The sequence below is a fragment of the Anoplolepis gracilipes genome, chromosome 1 (genome assembly GCF_047496725.1).
Source record: "Anoplolepis gracilipes chromosome 1, ASM4749672v1, whole genome shotgun sequence".
NCBI classification, from domain to species: Eukaryota; Metazoa; Arthropoda; class Insecta; order Hymenoptera; family Formicidae; genus Anoplolepis; species Anoplolepis gracilipes.
In genome coordinates this window covers 23539477-23545724 of record NC_132970.1, presented here as the reverse complement: position 1 = coordinate 23545724, position 6248 = coordinate 23539477, and positions in this window count along the sequence as shown.

The window sequence follows — 6248 nt, the reverse complement described above, 5'->3', positions numbered from 1 at the left end:
TTCCAAGAAATAGAACATTTAATTAATATAATAAATAATTAAGTTTTATTTCTTGAAATTTTAATTAATATTATCTGTTTACAGTTTCACATAAATTGGAGAAATAATTCATTAAACTGTTTTTTTCTAAAATCGCGTGAATTTTACGTGATACGCTAATAAAAATATTAATAAATTTATATCTAAATAAATTTTTTATGAAAGAAATAAACTGAAGAAGTGGTTTTTCTATATTTATGATTAATTAAAACTTTTCTATATATATATATATATGTACATATGTATTTGTGCATATTTCTATATTTAAAATTCTTATCCGCTTTTCAAATATTTTGTTCTGCTTGCTTTTGAACATTTAAATGGCGCAATTCTTCTAGTCTTTAAAATAGCCAGTGCGGAAATCGCGCATGAATCACCATCCCGCAGTACAATGCATTTCACTTTCCCTGTCCGCATTTGTTCTCTGATACTTTTCCAGGCTCAGAAAATCGTCTTTTATATTGTATAATTGTAAAAAAGTGTGAAATAAAATAATAAATATTAAATTGTAATAAAAATAACAAAACATAATTTAAAAAAAAATTAATTACAAACTACATATTAATTATAATATTGCTGCAAACTCAACAAACTTTCACAAAAAAAACTCTAGAAGAATATAATTGCTTATTTTTTACTAACCTTTATTTTAATGACAATCATATAAATTAAAGACAATAAAAGAAAGTAATTAATTAATTGAAACGCAGTATCTCATGAGCACTTTTCCCAAAATTAACTAGAGAATTGCACATGTGTCGTAGTCGACAAATATTTGATAGTGTAAAACAAACTTGGGCTTTCGAGAAAAATTCGGAAAAATCTCTGTAACGAGTGTACATACGCACTGCAAGTGAAGTATATTCACGTTTGTACGTCATTCGGAGTGTATGCACATTCGGTTGGCCATTGTGCATACATTCGTACAGGAATACGAATTGACAAAATTGCTGATGCGTTTGTAAAAAGAGAAAATCGAAACGCGTTTTTCCTATTACTCGTCACTTTTAAAATTTCGCGATATTATACTACGTCTGTCAGCGAATAGGTATTTCGAATTATTCTTCTTTTTTATGGTTTATTATTAAATTGTTTGATACATCTCACTTGTTTTTAAAAAAGATTTATTTATTGTCAAATGCTATGTAATAATTAAATTTTTATTATTCATTCATTTCTCCGAATAATTTTTTTCACATTTTTTTTTCACATACCGTGTAACTAATTTATTTACATCTATTTAACAAAATAACGATCAATTATCACAATTTGAATATAACATTCGTGAATGTTAGCTGGCGTATTTTTTGAACTGTATGACGGGTATACTTGACATTTCAAGCAGGATGATACGCCCCCCGGGATAAATTACAAGTTTAGCGAAAATAAACACCATGTCTGGACTGGAAGTATCGAATTTCTCTACACAGTCCATGTCCATGTCATGCCGTTTATCGGACAGAAATATTAACAGCAGTTGAAATTATCCGATAATGGCGTAAATCTAACTGGCAATGAATATTTTAATATTTCGTATCTTTCTTTTTAAGTGAGTGTGCATTAATAATAATATCTATGACACACTTTTTCAATAATTCTTATGTATGTATATCCTGTTGCGTTCCATAAGCATAATCAAATTTTCAAATATCTATTACTTTATAAATATATTTTTCCAAATATATATGTATTAAAATGTTGCTTTAAAAATATCCTACAACATTACTTATTGATAAAAATTTGTATATTTTATATTTTATATATTTTTCTTTCAACAAAAGATCTCTGCATTAATTTTCCTTGTTATGTTTAGATGTCATTACATTGATAAGTCGAAGTAGTAAGCTGACAATGAACGAATCCTCAAAGTAATTACAAGTAGCAATCGCTGAGCCTTCGAAGTGTACTTAAAAGACAAGTACGACATTTTATATATATTTTTTTTCTATCAAATATTCGAAGCTATATATCGAAAGAGTAAATAGATCTTTACTCTACCGTTAAAAACTATAATTTGCTTAAAACGCAGACAGTCCGTGTCAAGGAAAACGTTCAGCTGCCTCTTGGCGTCCTCTAATAACCTTATTAAGGACGAATCGGGCGACAACCTTGCCTTGTAATTCCGTAACCCTATATTGCAACTTGATTCGTGCCAGTTGCTCCTTCGTCATGAAATTAGTGGCTTTGATCTGATCTTGAACGCTATTTAGCGTCAAATAAAAGGAGATGCACAAGTCTTTGCAAAATGTACTTGAATGTAGCAGTTGTGTATTTGTATTTGTTTCTAATAGAAATTTCCGAAACTGTAAAAATTTTCGAATTAAAAGATACTTTTAAAAATTCCAATCTTATGAAAAATTATTAAAATTAGTAAATATTTTTATAAGATAAACAATAGTGTATACAGAGTATAAATTATGATAATAAGATATAAAATTTGTTATTGAGATTTCAATTTATAAAGAGAAAAAGAGAAAGACAGGAAGAAATTTATATTTAACTAATTAAATTTTTAATCAGAATGATTTAAACCAATCATATAAAAATTTTTATTACACTATACATAGCAGAAATAATTTTTAAAATGAAAGTTATAGATTATCTTTACTCAATCTCATTCATTTCACTTAAAACAATTAATGCATTTAGATAATTGTAGTATTAGCACAAGGATTTCGAATAATAGTGATCAGTACCGATGACTGACTCGTATGTCAAAGAAATCCTCTCATTTTTAACCTCTATCTCTTTAATGTCAGAGCCGGCTAAGCCTTGCGATTTGTTAGAAAACCTTGGTCTCGTTCGTCGCCAGCGATTAAATAGGACGTGGTTTTTGCGAGCGGAGAATGATGCATGTATAGTATAATTTTAAATACATAATACATGCATAATAAATGTATGTAAATACAGTCGATTAATATAAAAAGTTGTAACACTTTTGATTTAGAGCAAGTCCTGTTTTGATGCAACTTTCGCTTACTTTCTAGTAAAATTGAATAAATAATATCTTAATAAAAATTATATTTTTTTTTGTATTGTAAACACATCATATTTTTATTTATATATTATATATTTTTATTATATATTTTTTAAAATATGTTTGATATTTTTCCTTTTCTAGTTATAAAATGCATGCACGAATTTTCCGCGAAATTACTATTTTATATGTACGTTGATGTGACATTGGACACGTGCATATTAAACTGTGACATATCGAGGAAAGTTTCATTGGTCGGTGTCACCGATAATTCAACGAGGGGCGTGTAATCTATTTTATTTATAATATCAATCGGCATGCATTACTCTTATAACTAATTTATCTTTTTATTTCTTTTCAACATGTTTGTTAATATTAATAAAACGTATAACAAAAGTCTATGAAAATTTTAAGGAAATAATTGATGTATAATTATTCCACGTTTGATTTAAATTAGTACAAAATTATTGCACTTATTATTTATTATTATTTATTTTATTTTTTAGTATTTATTCTTAATCCTTACCTTTCGGCTTAGGATGGCTCTCAGCTTATCTGTTTTACATATTTACATTTCATATCTTGAATTCTACAAACCACATGAGTACACTTACTAAATCTACCAAATATGATCTATAAAATATAACCCATAAAATGAAATAAACTAAATAAATTCCATAAAAATATAGAAAATATAATAAATATAAATATAAATATAAATATCTAAATACAAATATCTATATATACAAACATATATACATATAAAAAAAATTATTCTATTTATACATATACGTGTAACAAATTCTTACTTTTTTGTCCGTAATCTTTTGCCTTTTATTGTCACATTTAGTTATATCTTAACGCGTCTTGATGTGCGAATAATAATTAATTAATAATAGAGTTGTGAAGTCTAGTTAGATAGTTAATAATTCTGCACCGTTTAACGTGCAGATCTACATCGATGCACACCACCTGTGTCCCTCGCGTGCACGCGATATCATGATATTAACTTTAAAGATCCCTTGAGAATAGAACAAAATACGTTTTGTCTGAAATACGCTTTGCTAGAGTTAAATCGAACTCGACCAATCCAGCTTTCCAACAACGGAAATTCCTAACTCCAGTTGTGTAATCCGGGAAATTGGATTTTCATACTTTATTGAAGCTTGAGGTGAAAATTTAAAATCTGCTAATAATTAAAAAAAAAATTTGCAGAAATCGCCATATATGTATTTTAAATATATAGATTAAAATAACGATAAAATAATAATAAAAATAATGATAAAAAAAACTCAAGATAAATAAACTACAAAATACTAAGAAGCAACAAGACACTAAAACTGCTACAAACAAATCAGCCTTTTGTATCAGATACGAAAAATTATTTTTGCATTATTTATATATTTTTTAATAATCAGGAATAGATAATGTAATATAACAGTTATTTAATTAATTCAATTCTTGTCTTTTGTAATAATGCGAAATAAAATTCTTTAATAAATATTTTTGCATAAAAGGCAAAAAGAATGGTCACAAACTTGTCAGACTTTTAAATGTGTGCCAGCATTTCGAATGAAAGCTTTTGAAGCTTTTAGCAAATTATTTTTTCCATCGGGAGCTTAAATGCCCACAGTATTTGTCTTTTTTATGCAACATATAAAAACAACCATCAAAAAAATTTTTTATGCGCAAATTTTCACTGCTAAAAGCTTTCTCTTTTCTTTCTCTTATACATCCTCTGCATATATATATATATCATAAATTTGCAAATCCATTATATCTGAATTAAGAAAGATTAAAATGAAAAATAATTTAATACTCACCAGTACGATGCGTAACAATAGAATTATATTATACTATGTTGTTTAAAAAAAAAAACATGTTTTATATAAAGCAGAGTTTAAAAATTACTAACATTAATACATATTAAAAAAATAAATAAAATAATTTAAATTGATTTTAATAAAAGTAAATTAATATTTAATAAAAAAAGATACATAATTTTTAAATAAAAAATCTCTTTTAGATATAAATTTTTAACATGATCATTAAAACATTATCAATAAAAAATTTAATCAAATAATTTTTGAATATTACACATTTTAATTATTATATAAATATTTTATTAAATATATATATATATATAATAACATAATTAAAAATTGCTAACTAACGCGGAGTTAATTTTATATATTATTTTATTGAATATTAATAATAAACTATTTACCTCATGATTGTCCCGATATTTCCTCTTCTCTTAATCTTCGTTCTTTGCTGTTTCATAGACATAAAATACTTGCGAAAACACGATCGTAACATTAATCGACAGTGTATGATCACACTGTATAGTTTACACGACACCATCGATGTTATTCGCACGTGATACACACTTTATCACATTGCAACCAACACACAAAAATTATATTAAACTTCGTATGTAGAGGTAATTATTACTGTTTATTGTACGGGTTCGAATAAAAGAATAATATAATACATACATATATTGTCAATCTTTATTGTTTCATTTCCTATTTAAATCAGTCGCGAAATATTTGCTTTAATAAATAGACCTATTATACGATTACATGGAAACTAATTAATTGTTGATAATGGATAATTATAATGATTATACAATAGCGAATATATATATCGCCTTTAGAATATCTTTCGGTTTTTTCGCGATCGCGTTTTGAAGGATGATGAAATGACACGAAACAGTCCACTCGACTCTCACTGCACAAATGACAACAAAACTATCACATAGAAATAATAAACGCTAAAGCCTGTATTCTGAGCATGTATAAAAACACATGTATAAAAACACATTTAAAGGCATATTTATCATTAAATGTATTTTTATATGTGTTCGTATACATTTAGAGGCACATTTAGCGATAAATTTCAGTTGAGAACACGGACTTAAGACTCTCTGTGATTAAAGTGTTATATTGTATCCAAATTTCGTCTTTTATGTCGTATAACGTATTGTTTATACGCGCAGTCGCTTTGTTGTTATTCTTGGTCGCTTTGTTATCATTCACGAGACATTCCGTGTATCTCGTCTCAGTATCTCTCTAAATCCAAACGTGACAAGTAGGTCCTACCAGATATCAAATGCGATCATTCGCTGTCAATAATTAGATTACAGCCTACGTAATTCATTAATTCTCGCAATTAATTCGTAAGCAATTCACGATTTATAGTAACTTTCAAGTAAAAATTGAAGCAAAAG